At 38.9% G+C, this 19,640-nt stretch overlaps 1 protein-coding gene and 1 long non-coding RNA gene across 5 annotated transcripts in view; one reads left to right on the plus strand and one right to left on the minus strand.

Annotated features, from left to right (window-relative positions):
* Window positions 1-19,640, plus strand: part of LOC140453542 (cAMP-dependent protein kinase inhibitor alpha-like) — a 111,599-nt gene that overhangs the window by 73,996 nt on the left and 17,963 nt on the right. The window lies entirely within an intron of this gene.
* LOC140453544 (uncharacterized) overlaps window positions 9,948-19,640 on the minus strand; it is an 80,647-nt gene continuing 70,954 nt past the window's right edge. The window contains exons 2-3 of the long non-coding RNA XR_011952426.1: window positions 18,164-18,231; window positions 9,948-11,417 (exon numbers count right to left, since the gene is read on the minus strand). This is a non-coding gene — a long non-coding RNA (uncharacterized lncRNA). The remainder of the gene's footprint in view (window positions 11,418-18,163; window positions 18,232-19,640) is intronic.

A 19,640-nucleotide genomic window follows, 5' to 3' on the forward strand; every position in this document is an offset into this window, starting at 1 on the left:
TGACGAGCTTTGCAATGTCAGCTGAGGATAGAGTTTTAAGTTGATGCAGTGAGCTGCATGTTTGTGAGCAAAAATCTACTTTGCTTCTATAGGATGTTGTGAAACTTGAAAGGGTTCAGAAAAGATTTACAAGGATGTTGCTAGGGTTGGAGGGTTTGAGCTACAGGGAGAGGCTGAATTGCCTGGGGCTGTTTTTCCTGTAGGGACAGAGGCTGAGGGGTGACTTTACAGAGATTTATAAAATCAAGAGGGGCATGGAATAGGGTCTTTTCCCTGGGATGGGGGAGTCCAGAACTGGAGGTTTAGGGTAAGAGGGGAAAGATTTAAAAGGGATCCAAGAGGCAACTTTCTCATGCAGAGAGTGGTGTGTGTATGGAATGAGTTGCCAGAGGAATAGTGGAGGCTGGTACAATTGCAGCTTTTAGAAGTTTAAAAATCACACCACCAGGTTACAGTTTAACAGGTTTATTTTTAACTCTGTCCATCTCATTCAAACACTGGCACCTCCAAATCATAACATTTAGAAGGCATCTGATGGGTATACAAATAGGAAGGTTTTAGATGTGGGCTATGTGCTGAAAAATGGGACTAGATTATTCCCATCTGGTTGGCATGGACAGGGGTCTGTTTCTGTGCTGTACATCTGAGTCGACTAATTATTCTAGACATTATCAACTCATGATTTGATTTAAAAATATTGGCCTATGGGAATAAATAAATTGCAAAATTAGATAAACACTTTTAAATTATATTAGCTATTTTTTTAAGTGAGCAACAGGCTGAAAAGCCTAATTGGCTTTTTTCCCCATGTTATTTGATGAGATTGTTAATTAGTTGATTCATATTGAAGCTACGCACCTTCCCAACTGATGTATATTTTTTCACATCCACAGGACATGTAATATGATGTAACTCATTAACAGTTGTACAAGTTTGTCACAAAGACTTGAATGTTAACATATCTCTATCCTTTTCTTACTGTGACAAGTGGGATACAAATCCAGCAAACCAGAAGAGTATGCTGATAAGAAAGGCACTGATGGAAGCTTTTTGCTCAGCATCATCTCAGCCTCTGACCCCAATTTTCATTCCCAGTTCAAGCATATAGGGGCGAAGAAAGTCCCAATTCTGGTGAACACCACCTTTTTAAAAGTGGCTGCCTAAACCTCCCATTTTAGGGGGGGGGGGGGGGGAGAGAGAAGAAGAAATGTTATACATCAGACTGGACTGGGAATCTGGCCAGGGAATTTGAGAATAGCTAAGGAAACTGCCTATTCCTGAGAGCCTGGACAGAAAATCACCCTAGGTGAACTTCAGTGCAGTGGCTAAAAAGCAAACCAAAATAATCAAATAGTGAATATTGCAATCATCCCTTGTGTCTTACCTGTGCTGCCTAACACCTTCTACCCATTCCCCATGTACCCGTTACCTCCCCTTGGCCTTGCTCACCTCTACAAATTTGGCCATACGCCCAATCTCAACTTAGTGTCTACTTCCACCCATTATCTCCCCCTTGTCTACCATGCAAATTAATCTAGTACCCAACACAGGAGAGGGGAAGAAAAGTTTCATTTTGCAGATTATTCTCGATTGAGAATTCTGTCCATCCATAAGTACAGATTTTGATCTGTCTCAACTGCTTTGAGATTTGACAAGTCTTCATGCTTCTTGCCAGGTCTTGGCTAAAAGTTAGACAGTTCCAAGGGGCATATACACCTTTTACACACCATCTTCTCCACAGTTAACAATCTCAGAGGGCTCCTGCCCTGACCCTAACCACCTGCATCTCTCTATTAACCATCTTCACCATGAGGTATCCTGAGACCATATCCACAGGGATATCAACAGCTGTCTAAAGAGATATCTTGGCTATCCAAAAGAAATGCACTCCGATCAGACCTAGTCCAGTCTCCGAGGTTTGAGGCACCAAGGATTCCAATTTGGAATTGAGTGGAGGCAGCTAATTAATTAAGTGAACCTCCTGGCCCTAAAATATGGGAAATGCTGGGTTCAGGGTGGGGCTTATGATTGCCAATGCGTTAGGTCATTTTTGCTATAGTGGAGAAGGATCTCCGTCCTGTCAAAACTCTGGATCTTTGTATTCCTCATAATATATTTTAGTTGAAGTGCAAAAACTGAATTGTATAGAATGTTGAGAGATTTCATTTGTTTGAAAAACATATTTTGAGTTATAAGCTCAGCCTGCAAGCATCTCCATGGATTCCACCAGAAACTCTGTTTGAGTCATGAACATTTAATTAAGACTTTGTTAATTTTCCATTCGTCCTCGAACAATCCAGCTGAGACTTGCCTAAAAGTCACTGTTTAGACAAAGATCTTGCGTGAATTCTAGCCAACAGGAAGATTTGAACTTTGTTCTCACGATTTGGAGCCTAGCACCCTTTAATCTTGCACCACCTTTTATGGTAGTAGTTATTTTGTAATTGGTAAGTAAACAGTTAACTATACTAAATAATCTGTAATTTAAGCTATATTTATGTACATTAAGTTCATATTTTCTTGTGTGTATATATACTGTCTGTGGACGGCAATTAATGATGCAGGCTGGCTGTAAAAATAATTTAGTATCATCAATCTTTTAAATTACTCCTAAAATAACCTTGCAAGCTGATTAAATGTAGTTTGGAGAAATTGCACGTTTCAAATTAATTTCATTTACTTGATTTGCAGCAAGTAGCTTAAAGATTTACAACTTCTCCATATGAGGAGGAAGAAAGCTTATGTTAGAATGAGATGTGAAGGCTCAGTTAGGGCGCTTGAGAGTTACAAGTTAGCCAGAAAAGACCTAAAGAGAGAGCTAAGAAAAGCCGGGAGGGACATGAGAAGACTTTGGCAGGTAGGATCAAGGAAAACCCTGTAGCTTTCTTTAGGTTTATCAGGAATAAAAGAATGATTAGAGGGCCAATCAAGGATAGTAGTGGGAAGTTGTGCATGGAGTCAGAGGATAGGGGAAGCGTTAAATGAATATTTTTCATCAGTATGCACACTGGAAAAAGACAATGTGATCAAGGAGAATACTGAGATTGGCTACTAGAATGGATGGGAATGAGGTGCACAAGGAGGAGGTATTTAGCAATTCTGGAAGGTGTGAAAATCGGTAAGTCCCCTGGGCCGGATGAGATTTATCCTAGGATTCTCTGGGAAGTCAGGTGCCAGAAGACTGGAGGATAGCAAATGTTGTCCCCTTGTTCAAGAAGGGGAATAGAGACAACTCTGGTAATTATAGACCAGTTAACCTTACTTTGGTTATGGGTAAAGTGTTGGAAAAGGTTATAAGAGATAGGATTTATAATAATCTAGAGAGGAATAAGTTGATTAGGGATAGTCAACACTGTTTTGTGAAGGGTAGGTCGTGCCTCGCAAGCCTTACTGAGTTCTTTGAGAAGGTGACCAAACAGGTGGAGGAGGGTAAAGTAGTTGATGTGGTGCACATGGATTTCAGTAAGGCATTTGATAAGGTTCCCAGAGATTGGCTATTGCATAAAATATGGAGGCATGGGATTAAGGGTGATTTCGCAGTTTGGATTAGAAGTTGGCTAGCTGAGAGAAGATAGAGGGTGGTGATTGATGGGAAATGTTCATCCTGGAGTTCAGTTACTAGTGGGGCCTTGGGGCCACTGGGGTTTGTTATTTTTATAAGTGACCTGGATAAGGACATAGAAGGATGGGCTAGTAAATTTGCGGATGACAGTAAGGTCAGTGGAGTTGTGGATATTGCTGAAAGATGTTGCAGGTTACAGAGGGACATAGATAAACTGCAGAGCTGGGCTGAGAGGTGGCAAGTGGAATTTAATGTGGAAAAGTATGAGATGATTCACTTTGGAAGGAGCAACATGAATGCAGAGCATTTGGCGAATGGTAAGATTCTTGGTAGTGTAGATGAAAAGGGAGATCTATGTACATGGACACAGATCCTTCAAAGTTGCTAACCAGGTTAATGGAGTTGTTAAGAAGGCATACAGTACGTTAGCTTTTATTGGTAGAGAGATTGAGTTTTGGAGCCACAAGGTCGTGCTACAGCTGTACAAAACACTGGTGCGGCCACATTTGGAGTATTGCATACAGTTCTGGTCACCGCATTACAGGAAGGATGTGGAAGCTTTGGAAAGGGTGCAGAGGAGATTTACTAGGATTTTGCCTGGTATGGAGGGAAGTTCTTACGAGGAAAGGCTGAGGGACTTGAGGCTGTTTTCGTTCAAGAGAAAGTTGAGAGGTGACTTAATTGAAACATAAGATAATTAGAGGGTTAGATAGGATGGACAGTGAGCGCCTTTGTCCTTGGATGGTGATGGCTAGCACGAGGGGACATAACTTTTAATTGAGTGGTGATAGATACAGGACGGATGTCAGAGTTACTTGTTTTACTCAGAAAGTAGTAGGGGCATGGAACGCACTATCTGCAACAGAAGTAGACTCGCCAACCTTAAGGGCATTTAAATTGTCATATATGGATGAAATTAGAATAGTGTAGGATAGATGGGCTTCAGATTGGCTCCACAGGTTGGCGCAACATCGAGAGCCAAAGGGCCTGTTCTGCACTGTCATGTTTTATGTTCTAAGTGGACTTTAGAGAAGCAAAAGTATCATGGCAATGCAATCTTATTTAGCTGCACTTCAATTTTATTTTGACTAATTTGTTGCATTGTTACTATATTGCAGTTTTCTTGATTGAAAACCTAAGGATAAAGGAACCTTTTTGAGAGTTAAAGAAATTCAGCAATTTTGAATGGCAGCACACTTCATTTTATCCCTAGCAATTTTGTTTTCAGGGATCTCTGTTGTGTTACAGGCCATGCACTCTCTGACTAAATCCATTTGACCATATGCTACCTAATGCAAAAAAAAAGTGAATTCACATCGAAGTATGTTCAGTGTCACATGCCACCACGATGAGGATATTTTTATTGCAAAAATATACCTTATTCATAAAAGTAATTTTTGTGTATATATATTGTCATAAATGTAATTTGGCTCTGTACACTAGCATATCAAGTAAACAAACAAACATTTGCATTTGACTCTATCCCAACAAACTAAAGTTCTCTCTTACACACACAAGACCATATTTGCTTGCACTGAGGTAGCAGGAGGGTCCGATAACTGAACCACAACGGTGAGGAATGTTGGTGTTCTCATAGATTTTTCTTTCTTTGCATTGTCCATTAACTTAGATTTGACTTTGGTTCTTGCTGTGCTTATTGCAACATCACAGTGAGACTGACTAATCAAGTGCTATCCCATTCCTATAACCTTTTTATTTGTTAGCTTGTGTTTGATCTACTGCTGATCCTAATCAAAGTAAATTGTGTAAGACTGTGACTCCAGTGTCTTGATACAGCTGCCATTTCGTAGTTGAGCAATATGTTGTTTCTGATGAATATCATTTTGACGCCTGGTACTGCAATGCCAATTAGTTAGCCTTATGGTAAGATTGAGTGCCAATCTGAAATGTGCAAACCAAAACAGCCTTGTTTTATAAATTGTACGTAGAATGCATCTCAGTACTGACACTTGAACCTTTAATTTCAAAGCCATTCAAATCTGATATCCACATTATAATACAAATGATCTTTTAGTACATTAATGGGAATCTTAAACTGTGCTGACATTTATTAAAAAAAGCTGAGATGCTAAAAGCAGAAATTTCATCATTTCCTTTGATTGGGTATTGATTTATGATGCCTTGAGACAGATGGTTTTGAGTTCTATTCTGCAGTTTGGAGAGAGAGCTTACCTTTGTCTGTTGGTAGTCTGTGGCCTGTAATGGGTTCCCCTTTATCTCTATGAGTGACTGCTACTTGACTAATTGGTTTCTGCAAAGTTTTTATTTGCAGAATTTTAAATGGTATTACTCTCTTTCTTTATATTTTTGACTAGTATAGATTACTTCTATCCATCGGTCCCTTGCTCATATCACTTTTATGCAAGATCTCGGTGTTCACTTTATTAACTTGGTTTTTAAAAATAATTGAGAGAACCAAACTAAACATTTACTAGGTGCAAGTCTGTCTTCACAAGATTCAGAATTTGATGTTTATCATAAGTAGGACACAAAATGTTGCTCTGATAAAAAGAGGTGATTTTCATTCAATTCACTTAATGAAACCAGCCTGCATTTCTGGCTGACCTGGTACATGTCTCTTATTTTGACTAAAGTCGTCCTTCTGCCTTCAGTCATCTTCGGGTACACCAAAATACTTGGAATCACTGATTTATTAACCCTTGCTAATCATTATTACTTGTGTAAGATCGGAGATATCTCGAACATTTATTGGCATTCTATCACATGAAGAGCACATGATCTCAGATGGCCACACACATTTTAGCCAAATTTGTATTTGGTTTCTTTCAACCTGATCATCATCTTATTGGATTCTGAAATTCAATTCAACTTGATCATCAGATTAGGCTGGGATGGTGGTGAAGTGCTGTTAAATAGGAGACCATTCTGGGTATAAGGTTCATCTATGAGTTAAGTTATCAAAACATATTATACTTAACTCGACAGTGAACTCTGCTGTTAGACAATGGATTAGCGTCCCTCAGTGGCTGGGCTGCTGTTTCCTTCTCTTCTTTCTGTGCACACAACCCTTTCCATATCACCACCCACAGGATGATCAATTAACGTCATTACATGTTGATAGATCTAGCTGAGATGAGGCTCATTGCTAACTGGTTTAAATGATATGTGATCTGGAGTACTCAGCAGGTCTGGCCAACATCTGTGGAGAGAAAGTAGTGTCAACATTTTGGTTGTGACCTTTCTTTAGAACTGTTGTGCCCAAAGTTCGTTGAGGTGGGGTGCAGAGGGATAAAGATAAGACCTTTTACTGAGTACACAATGTTCAATATCAGAGAGCAGAAGGTCAGAGGGATAATAAGCATCCAACAAGAGGTGCAGTTAGGAGAAGGGATGGAGAGGAAGGGGAGGAAAGGCAAGTTTCTGAGACCGGTGGGTATCTGGGTTATTGCAACTTGTGTTCCCAGAGGAACCTCAATTATCTGAAGAACATGGGCAGGGAGTATTTCGTTCAGTTAATAGAATGCCGGACAACATAGTTTAGCCAACCTTGTGATCTTGCTGGATAATCTGATAATTGCATGCTGGATAATCAAGGTTCCTCTGTATGTGAAAGGAAGAGAAAAGGTTTCAAGTTACAATATTGAACAAGCCCAGAGAATGAAGTGAAACTTGAGGACAGGACAGGGCTGAAACAGCAGGAGGCAGTGCTAATAGAGAAGTTGTGAGTGTGCATATGGTGGTGCATAGCACTGAGAATACATCTCGGGATGCATGAGACCAGCTGTCTAAAGTGTTGTTATTGTTAATTCTGCTTTCTCTCCACAGATGCTTAGCACAGAACAGGCTCCGCTTCTCCAGCAATTTCCATTCTTGTTGTTTCAGATCTCCAACATCCACAGTTACTTGTTTTATTCCAGTGTACCATCCAGCTGTTTATCAATATTTTCTCCGTGCAGGAACTCCCTTTCTTCCTTCTCTGTTGTTGATAACAATTTAAAGAACTGGGAGGACTCGCCAGTTTGACCTTGAGGTTTGCTTGTTTTCATTTTATGATTGAGAACAAGCTAAATGGGGGCAGGGGAGTCTCCGTATTTTCCCTAATGTTTTAAAACATAAGTATGTTACTTTCAATCTGTTCACAGTAGCACCTAGATTATCTGAACATCGGTTATCCAAATTTCGCATTATCCAAACAAGATCTCAGGGTCCTGTAAAAACCTGTAATAGGCAACTCTGCAGTCAGTTATCAGTTAAACGGCTTTATGATGTGCATTGCCGGATAACCAAGAAATTTTCAGATAACTGGCACTCATAAATTACCACTTGTTTCCAGTTATCCGAAAGATCAATTATCCAAGCAAATATCTCCTTGTCTGTCTTGTTTGGATAATCGAGGTTTTACTGTACAACAAAATAGTGCATTTCTTTCCCAAATGAAGCTCAGCTAAAATCTGTATTTTTTTTATTGAATAAAACAGAATAGTGCTATAATTTATGAATCAATTAATGTACTTTGTGCGGTTATAACTAAACCAATATCAATTTCTCTCTCAATCTTATAAGTTCATTTTACTGATATCACTTGTTAATATCTCCTTTTTAATGGCTTTTGATGAAAGCTAGACCCTCTTAGCTTACCAACTTCATAGGTCTCTGCCAGGGTAATATGGCACCAGTAGAATAATTGATATATCTGCTTTGAATTTGTTGCTTCACCCTCCAGTAAATAATATCCTAAATGTTCCAGTTGGTACATCTGAGTACTCTGTAAAATACCAAAATGTATCTATATCCTTTAATTAAAAGAGTCATGTGTGACCCTACAATAACTTTGTTTAAGCAATTTTACTAAGTTAATTCAAAAGATGATACTGGATCCTTTTGGCCTCCAAGGATCCTACCATATTACTATACTAAAAAAAAATTTAGATACCAAAGCAAATTGCAAAATTCATAGTGAAAAATAACCATACAAAACTAATATGACATAGCCCTGTTACATTCTTTAGGTTACAAATCTAAATACTTTTACTGAAAGACAGCAATGTTTTAAACTGTTTTACTTCTATGCATTTTTACATTTGTTATCCTAAGTTTACATTGGTGTGGGATACAAATCCATGGTCGCCTTTTTCACTGGGCCACATATCTATTCTTACTTACAAAATGTGTTTTACAACTGCACACAATCCAACAGAATATAATTCCTCACTTGCTTAACTAAGCAAACATTATAACTAGAATTGAGCTTTTCAATGTAGAACACCATCTTTTTATCATATATTCTCATGTAATAGGTATCACAATGTACAGTATTTATTGTATAGACCATAAGACATAGGAGTGGAAGCAAGGCCATTCGGCTCATCAAGCCACTCTGCCATTTAATCATGGCTGATGGGCGTTTCAATTCCACTCTGCCCGTAGCCCTTAATTCCTTGCGAAATCAAGAATTTATCAATCTCTGCCTTGAAGACACCCAACAACCCAGCCTCCACTGCACTCCGTGTAAATGAATTCCACAGGCCCACCACACTCTGGATAAAGAAATGTCTCTCCTCGTTTCCATTCTAAATTGACCTCCTCTAACCTTCAGGCTGTGCCCACGGGTCCTAGTCTCACTGCCTAGTGGAAACAACCTCCCAGCATCCATCCTTTCTAAGCCATGCATTACCTTGTAAGTTTCTATTCAATCTACCCTCAATCTTCTACACTCATACATTATGTCATTGATTTGTTGTTAAGGTTTGAATCATACGAATCTTGATACAATAAAAATGCATATGTTTTAAACAGTCAATTGAACCTTTTAATAACTCATGAATGCTGCAGGATCGAAAATAATGTTTGCAATATCACATTCTTGTTTTTCATTGGCTCATGTAGACTGCAAACTCATCTTCATTTTTATTAGAATTAGCCCAGCAATTCTATTCCATCGCTCTCGCTCTCGAAGTTGCATTTGACTTTTTCTTGAATGGTGCATTTGAGATGTAAAAAAAAATGATCAATGGAAAAGAACATTGGTGAAACAATGCAGTCCCACATAGGTAATTCAGGTACTGGGTGGTGGAGGAACCATCTGACTATTTGAAGAAAAAAATTTCTTAATTGCTATTTCATTGCCGACCAGAATGTTTTCTGGTTCATAATGGTACCAGCACCACTACAAAGACTAGAACTCCAATGGACAGAGAACCAGAAACCTGACTAATACCTACTTAAAATTCATTCAGACTTTTAAAACATGCATTAATGTAATCCTAAAATCCCAGGCTACAGTCAATCATAATTCATACCATTCAGGGATACTTGGAACAGTTAATACTGTACTGAAATGCTATTCTTAGTAAAATAATAGAAGGGAAAAAAACAGAAATGAACATAATTGAAGGCCCATTTATAGTACAATTTTATTGTAATATTTCTGTTTTGTTCAAATGACATGTTAGTGGGGACAAAGTTAGATTCCAATGAACAGGAAACTTGCAGAAACATTTATAACTACAAAAAAGGTCAGTTTTAAAACTTGATTGAAACTATAATAAGACTATTAGTGATAATACCTGTAATAAGATCGACAAAGTTAAAGCACATTCAAGCTAAATGGCAAGACCATTTAGTTCAGACAGCAAATTTATTTTAGGCAAAAGTGAGTACTTGCAGATGCTAGAGATCCGAGTCTTAGAGTGTGATGCTGGAAAAGCACAGCAGGTCAGGTAGCATCCGAGGAGCAGGAAAATCGATGTTTCAGACAAAAGTCCTTCATCAGGAATTTTATCAGCAAATTTATCTTGCTCACTCTATGACTCATCCTATGCCTTTGGATCATTTTTCCTTGATTGAGTAAAGTAGAAGACTTTATTTGCACCATATGGGAATTTTACCAGAAATACAATTGTGATTGTATTATCAGGAAACAGTATCTTACTTTGTGATTGTAATCTAATAAGAGATTTAGGTCTAGAATAAGTCCAGCAATGTATGATTTGTGTAACATTTATTACGTGGAATCTGACTTAGGTATGCATTTTTAAAGACAATTAGACATACTCTTCAAGAGGATAAACAGACTGGGATGTGGAATTAAACTGGACAGTTCTTCAGAGCTGTGACAGTGATGACCACAGTGTCTATGCTGCAAAGTCTACAGCCCTTCAATGAATCTTTTTTTAAAAAAAAGTAGAACAAATTGCATAGCCTTCATTGATGAATGGTTTCATCATTATAGGGACTTTTAAACATTGTTACTACCTTCCCTCAAAAACCTAAGATTTCTTTTGTATCTAGCCTATTTTGAATTTTGAAGCGGTCTTCTAAATCTGTACAAATTTCTGCAGCCAGGTTTCCATCACACACTCAGCAGTAAAATGGTCCTCGTCAATGTCCCAAATTTTGTTCTATTGTCATCAATTGGTTCATGTTCTATCCAATAGCTTTTACATCAGTGCCAGCAATTATATCATTTCCAAGCTCTCCCTCCACAAATTGCAAACCCCACCTCCCCTCTTCCCCCAAAAAGGTCTCCTTAGACCCTTTATAATATCCTTGTCAACATATTGCCAATAACTTAACTTTTGTTGTGATTCTGTTCGCCGAGCTGGGAATTTGTGTTGCAGACGTTTCATCCCCTGTCTAGGTGACCTCCTCCGTGCTTGGGAGCCTTCTGTGAAGTGCTTCTGTGATCTTTCCTTCGGCATTTGTAGTGGTTTGAATCTGCCGCTTCCGGTTGTCAGTATATTGGGTCCAGGTCGATGTGTTTGTGTTTGTTGATAGATTCTGTCTGCATCTGCCCCATATGTACATTTTTAAAATCAAGAATCAGATTAGTTGACTTGCTTCCAGAGCTGTTCATTATAGTCTGAATTGGTTGCTGCCAAATAAGAAACATAAAAAGCATGATACTGGCCTCCAAAAGGTGATGGTTGCAAAAAGTAAGAGAAATATCAAAGCATCAAAAGGTGGTGGTGGGTGGGGGGGGGGGGGGGGGGGGTGCTTATTTAGATGACATGAAGATTAGGTTTGAAAACTTAGGTTATACACTTCTGTGTAATGGCAGGGGTGGGACTAGGGGGAAGGTAGCTGAGAATGCAATAGGTAGATCAAGGGTGGGGGAGAAGATGATAGGTCAGAGAGGAGGGTGGAGCGGATAGATGGGAAAGACGATGGACAGGTCAAGGGGGCGGTGGCAGTTGGAGGCTTGGGACTGGGATAAGGTGGGGGGGGAGGAGGAGGGAAATGAGGAAACTAGTGAAATCCACATTAATCCCATGTGGTTGCGCAGACGACTAGGCGTTTTTCCTCCAGGTGTCAGGTGGTTAGGGTATAGCAAAGGAGGAGGCAGAGGACCTGCATGTCCTTGGTGGAGTGAGAAGGGGCATTTAAGTGTTCAGCCATGGGTCGGTGGGGTTGGTTGATGCAGATTGGTATATCTAATTACCTAGTTGACCTACCAATGCATAGTGTCCTCTGTTCAATACAAATGGTTCCCCATGTTAGAGAGCTATTTCCGTGTCCCTGGCCTAGCACCACACCCTCCACCCCCACATGAAGAGGAGGCAGCAGTAGTGGGGTTTGTTGCATTAAGAAATGGTCTGAAACAGTTGACCTATTTATACTGGATCGGGTTTCAATCAACCTTATTATGTCTCAATCTTTTTGGTGGGAGGAATCTAGCATGAGGTGGTGATGGAGCAAAAAAAAACATTGTGTGAGGTTTTGGTTAAGAAAAAGAAGGAAGCGTGTCAGGTATAGACAGGATAGATTGAGTGAATTCTTAGAAGAGGATAAAGGAAGTAGGAGTATACTAAAGAAGGAAGTCGGGAGGGCAAAAAGGAGACATGAGATAGCTTTGGCAAATAATTAAGGAAAATCCAAAGGGCTTTTACAAATATATTAAGGACAAAAGGGTAACTAGGGAGATAATAGGGCCCCTCAAAGATCAGCAAGGTGGCCTTTGTGTGGAGATGGGGGAGATAATAAATGAATATTTTGCACCAATATTTACTGTGGAAAAGGACATGGAAGATATAAAATGTAGGGAAATAAAGGGTGACATCTTGAAGAATGTCCATATTACAGAGGAGAAAGTGCTGGATGTCTGGAAATGCATAGAAATGGATAAATCCCTAGGACCTGATCAGGTGTACCTTTGAACTCTGTGGGAAGCTAGGGAAGTGATCGCTGAGCCTCTTATTGAGATATTTGTATCATCGATACTCACAGGTAAAGTGCCGGAAGACTGGAGGTTGGCTAATGTGGTGCCGCTGTTTAAGAAAGGTGGTAAGGACCAGTGAGTCTGTCGGGGGGCAAGTTGCTGGAAGGAATTATGAGGGACAGGATATACATGTATTTGGAAAGGCAAGGACTGATTAGGGATAGTCAAGGTGGCTTTGTGCGTGGAAATCATGTCTCACAAACTTGATTGAGTTTTTTGAAGAAGTAACAATGGGGATTGATGAGGGCAGAACGGTGGACATTATCTATATGGACTTCAGTAAGGCATTCAACAAGATTCCCCATGGGAGACTGGTTAGCAAGGTTAGATCGCATGGAATACAAGGAGAACGAGCCATTTGGATACAGAACTGGTAGAATACAGAGGGTGGTGGTGGTGGGTTGTTTTTCAGACTGGAGGCCTGTGCCCAGTGGAGTGCCACAAGGATCGGTGCGAGGTCCACTAGTTTTCATTATTTATATAAATGATTTGGATGCGAGCATAAGAGGTACAGTTCGTAAGTTTGCAGATGACACCAAAATTGGGGGTGTAGTGGACAGCAAATAAGGTTACCCTCCGATTACAACAGGATCTTGAAAAGATGGGCTGAGGAGTAGCAGATGGAGTTTAATTTAGACAAATGTGAGGTGCTGCATTTTGGGAAAGCATATCTTAGCAGAACCTGTACACTTAATGATAAGGTCCTAGGGAGTGTTACTGAAGCAAGAGACCTTGGAGTGTAGGTCCATAGCTCCTTGAAAGTGGAATCACAGGTAGATAGGATAGTGAAGAAGGCGTTTGGTATGCTTTCCTTTATTGGTCAGAGTACTGAGTACAGGGGTTGGGAGGTCATGTTGCAGCAGTACAGGACATTCGTTAGGCCAATGTTGAAATATTGTATGCAATTCTGATCTCCTTCCTATCGGAAAGATGTGAAACTTGAAAGGGTTCAGAAAAGATTGATAAGGATGCTGCCAGGGTTGGAGGATTTGAGCTATAGGAAGATGTTGAATAGGCTATAGCTGTTTTCCCTTGAGTGATTTACAAAATCATGACGGACATGGATAGGATAAATAGACAAAATCTTTTCTCTGGGGTCGGGGAGTCCAGAACTAGAGGGCATAAGTTTAGGGTGAGAGGGGAAAGATATTAAAAAAAATCTAAGAGGCAACTTTTTCAGTGTTGTGCACGTATGGAATGAGCTGCCAGAGGAAGTGGTGGAAGCTGGTACAATTGTAACTTTTAAAAGGCATCTGGATGGGTATATGAATAGGAAGGTTTTGGAGGGATATGGGCTGGGTGCTGGTAGGTGGGACTAGATTGGGTTGGGATATCGGGTTGCCATGGACGAGTTAGACTGAAGAGTCTGTTTCTGTGCTGTACATCTCTGACTCTCTATGGTGGTCATGATAATTGTATCTGACTAGTCAATGTAACCAGTACTTCCTGCTATTGTGCAATGAACTACATCATCATCTTAAATATGTGCCTCTTCCGATTAAACTCAATCTTAGTTTATCCTCTACGCAGCTAATTAGATAGGCCTTAGACATACCATATTACAATGCCCTTAGGATTTTGTGGTACATGGTAGTGTCCCTACCTCTGAGCTAGGAGGTCTGGGTACAAGTCCCACCTGCTCCAAAGTTAAGTAATAGGTTGATTTGAAATCATCTGTTACAATGCTGTCTTGATGCCTGGCCAATGCAGCAGTATGATGAATACAAGCCTCCCATTAGGCAAGCAAGGCTTTTGGGCCAGAAGGTCCTGGATCAAGTCTTTCTTGCCCCAGATTGTAATTTATTATTTTAGTTTTTATTAATGTTTTATTTTTAAAATTTATTATTTTTATTATTTTAATTTAAATAATTACAACTGTCTTAATATGTTGCTATGCCCCTCGGGGCTGCTAATATTTATTTTATATGTTTCGCCACCTGATTACTTTAAAATTGTAGAAAGGTTAGTAATGCAACAAAAGAAAGGGTGGACCTTGAATTGGAATTTAGAGAGCTTTCCTTTGAGACGCATAGCACACTGACAAGGATTCAACAGTGTTTCACTTTTTTAAAAGGTCAAAGAGTTGTGTTTTTGTTAATTGTAATTCAACCATCAACTGAAGACTTTTTTTTGACTAGTTTTCTTGACTTCCCAGCAGGATCCACAATCTGCAGGTTGCCAGGGTGCTGAGTAATTGCAGTATTTTCTGCTTTTATTTTGACTTTTCAGAATCTGTAGTGTTTTGCTTCTGTACAAGCACATAATAACTCTAAAGTTTAAACTGACATTCTGATTACCTTGCCTCCTTCTATGTAACAGAAAATGTAATGAATTGTATGCCCAACATGGATTAAATGCCTATCAAATTGGACACAAATCTGAATTCTTTGTCAGATTGTAGGAAACAATATGCCATTGTACAAAACTGAGGAGAGTAGGTTTTGTGCACTCTCTTTTCAGGAGCAGAATAATGAACTGGGATAATAGGGTTGTCTTATGAATACTGTGGCTCATGTTAATTTAGTATTGTCATTCCTTAGAATCTAAAGTTCAATTCTGATCCAGCACTTTGTCACATTATACAATACTGTTATTCTCACAACATGATAGCTACCTTTTTACAGCAAACTATAATAAATATAATGAATCACTGACCATCTTTTGCAATGGGGGTTTTTGAAACTCAAACTGGCTGTCACCTAACATCACCTTCATTTTAATATAGCAAATCTATCAGCATCTTTTAAATTGAAACAGTAGCTTTCTTTTAGAAGAGCATGTAAAGTTCTACACTGAAAATATGCTGCTATATTTGTGTTTGTATATGCTGATATTCCTGCCATTTACTTTCCCTATATATATGCAGTTTGAAGTTTTTAAAAAATATTTATTGTGATCTACTGGCTCTTGTTATAGAAACTTGAGGGAGTGCTGCATTTAACATGCTTGTTAATATAAGCTTTTTACATACAAAAGTACATTATTGAGTCTACATCTTCCAAAAAAATGCAGCTCCAGCAATTAAATGTTTCATTACCCTCCACGTTTATTGCTCAGGACAAAAATTATATTTGACAGTAAAAGAAATAATAGGGGCAGGGAAAACAAAAGCATAGTACTGCTTTTAACATGGGATAGGGTGTGATTGAGGTGAGTGTGAGGCTTGCTTTCTGTTCCAGAATTTAAGCTCTAGCTATTTTAACTCATGGGTTTAATTCTCACCTGAAGCAGTCGGCATCACAGAATTGCCAAGTGGAAAGCAAAAGCCTGAATCCAATTTGTAGACTACAGGTTACAGGCTATCAGAACACTCTGGGTACCGTCTACGACTGAAAAGGTTTGGCTGGGATGTTGGATTTGTTCTTGGGTGCGGACCCAGTGTGGTTCAAACCCAGGTAGTTTTTGTTATGAAGAAATGGCCTCCATCTGCCAAAACTAAATTAAAATGTAACTTCATAGGATCCTGATTTGTATATTATAAGCAACTTCTATCTGACAAGTCATCAGTCTTGATAGACCCACAGCAATATAGTGACAGTAGAGCACAGCATTACATGTTATTATGTTCATTGTGATGTGGCCTCAGTTTTTGTTTGATAAGGAGGTCTAAAAGTCATTGTATAAATCTTTTGGCGATATCCTTGTCTACTTTGAAAATTTGGTTTGCTATTCACAGTTTGCTACCTATTCATTTTAGATTAGATTAGATTCCCTGCAGTAGGGAAACAGGCTCTTCAGCCCAATGAGTCCACACCTGCTTTCTGAACAGCAACCCACCCAGACCCATTCCCCTGTCCTATATTTGCCTCTGACTAATGCACCTAACACTATGAACGATTTAGCATGCCCAATTCACCTGACCTACACATCTTTGCATTGTAGAAGGAAACCAGAGCACCCAGAGGAAATCCACGCAGACATGGGGAGAATGCGTAAACTCCACACAGACAGTCACCTGAGGTTGGAATCAAACCTGGGTCCCTAGCACTGTGAGGCAGCAGTGCTCACCATTGAGCCACCATGCCACTCTGGTTTTGATGTTCAGAAATTCAGTCCTTTGTGTCTGGATTTCGATATATATTGATCATAGATAATACTACTCATCATTGGGAAAAGTATATAAAATTACCCCTCCAGTTCTTTTGTGTTGTGATTTCATGCTACTTTGAGTTAGTGTTTAAGACAAACTGGTTGAGGAGATGACAAAATCATGGACAATCTTTAGGCTTTAACTTCAAAGTAACATGATATTTATTATATGTTAATAAATACTGCTATACTTTTTAAACCTAGTTATACCAGGAACTAACTCATAGTTTAGTCCTTACCTAATGTAGCTATGTTCTGTATGTGTTTATGTCCTTGTGCTCTCTATCTTTAAGACATACCTTTTTAAGAGAGAAATTCAGTGTTCTTTCCAGACTCTTATAATTCTGTGCTATTTAGTTTCAATGATTTGTAGTTCTGTGACATAATCAAACTTGTTCCAGGGTCTTGAAGCCCTTTCACAAACAAGTATCTGCATCAATATATTTGTTGGTCATGCATATGCAGAAAGAGACAATGGTTTTCATAGATTCAGATGAAAACATAATCTATGTTGGAGAATCTAAAATGTTTGCATTCTAGCCAGGGCAAGAAACAGTGGCAAACAAAAATGAATTCAGATTTTTAAAAACTGAATATTTTGATATTCAAAAAATTTTGCAGGAGATGTTTATCTCTGGAATAGTGCACTTTTTTTTTCTCATTCTGCTGGGTAGCTGTGAAAGCTGTCAAAATATGGTGAGATTGTTACCTGAAGTGTGCAATTTACATCTATTTTCAAAAGGCCGAAAGTGAACCATGCTTTGGTCCCTAGTTGCTGATTGTATCCAATGTTTGGAGCCAAATAATCATCTACCAGGTTTTAGTTTCTCATCTTGGTATCTGTGTGTGGCAGTGAATGTTAATTAAATATAATCAGTTTCTTATGACCAATTTGTAATTGGTAGCAAACGCAAGCTTCTGTCAAAGTATATGTTATGGCAGCATAATAGGGTTTTGAATAGGAACATAACCTAATGATTAGGTATTCCCATGACATCATCGAGTCATAATTGGCATACATTTTGCGTAATTGTATATAGCTGAACCTTGTTTTGCAGAAATGTTGGTGAAATCGTGTCTCCATTTGACTATAACTCTGATATTATTAGATCAAGGAGTTTCAGTGCACACTGACAAGAATTGAACTGAGTTTGTTTCTGTGATTGCTCGCCAATTAATATCTATTTTATATGAAAATGACAATAAATGGAAAAATGAGATTTTCTCCAATTCCATTCTCCTCAATCTCTTGTCCATATTCATATCTAATAAGAACAGCATTGTTAATAATTCTGATTTACAACAATACACACTTTTTTTGTGGATCCCAAGAACTGTAATGTCTGATGTTGCAAAATCTTCCTCCCATCTCTCCAATGGGCTGTTGAAACATGAGCAAAAATAATGGAAAAATCAAATGTCATGTCACTTATCTCAAATTTTCCATTCTCATAAAAGGGCATTATGCCTGCCCAAACTGGAGCCACAAACAATTTGGTGTCAAAATGTAACTGAGTCTGATCAAAAAGCCTCAAGGTTTGAATTAAATAACATTTGGTGGATATTCTGTTTGTGTGCCCAGCTGCAACTGATGAATGACCAAGATGAAAACTGGGAGAAAGTGAGGACTGCAGATGCAGGAGACCAGAGTCTAAGGGTGTGGTGCTGGAAAAGCACAGCTGGTCAGGCAGCATCAGAGCAACAAGAGAGTCGACATTTTGAGCACAAACTCTTCATCAGGAATGAAGAGCTTATACTCAAAACATCGACTCTCCTGCTCCTTGGATGCTGCCCGACCTGCTGTGCTTCTCCAGCATCACAAAGGTGAAAACTGAACTGAATATGGTTCTGATGCTTTTTTAAAAAAAACTAGCAACTGTGGGATGCCCATGCTGAAGCATAGGGAAAGCAACAAATTTGAGATGTTGAAGCTCCACATACTTGCAGCTGAAAATGACTTTGTACAAATGTTAGCATTTAATTACAAGCTCTGGGAGGTATTTCTTGCTCATTAAATATAAAACTGAAAAGGCAGGAAATCATTTGAGGTCCCTACTTCTGAACATCATTCAAAGATTTGCTTCTCAAGCAATTAGGGATGGACAATAAAGACTGACCTAGCCAGTAGCACCCATGTTCCATGAACAGATTTTTAAAAAGTGTACCAAGGATAGGATTGCACTGGATTGGACTGTGAATGTCATCTGGTTAAATTGCTCCCAGAACATGAATTAAGGAAATTTAACTGCATTTTCTAAGTTAACATTGTATAATGGCTTTTGGTGGTGATATTTGACATAAGTTACAACTTGTGAATCACGACCCTACATGAATCATTGCTTTAAGAAAGGAAAGCATTAAAAGAGAAAATTTACAAGAAAAATAACAGCAATTATTGATTAAAATTAGAGTAAAACATTTGCTACATTCTTAGGTAACCTGGAGAAACATTATATAATAGTCTGAGTACAGCAGAAGGATCACTGTGGATAACAGAAATGCAAACATGTGTTCCTATGGCCCCCACAAAGAAAGCCTAGACTCCGTCTTGTGGCACCAGTGAGTGGCTGCTGAAAAGTGTGGCTTTACTTTTCTTAAATTCAAGTGTTAGGTTCTTTCTCTTGAGATTCCTACACACTTAATGCGACTGCAATATGCCAACTTCTGTAAATGAGCAAATACAAGCTATGGAGGAACCCATAACACTCCGCAATGCTTGCAAAGCCATGTTAAGGGATCTGTCTGAACCAAGGAAACAGTCCTTCCTCACACTATAGGGATTCTATGATT

This window comes from Chiloscyllium punctatum, chromosome 27, assembly GCF_047496795.1.
Source record: "Chiloscyllium punctatum isolate Juve2018m chromosome 27, sChiPun1.3, whole genome shotgun sequence".
Lineage (NCBI taxonomy): Eukaryota > Metazoa > Chordata > Chondrichthyes > Orectolobiformes > Hemiscylliidae > Chiloscyllium > Chiloscyllium punctatum.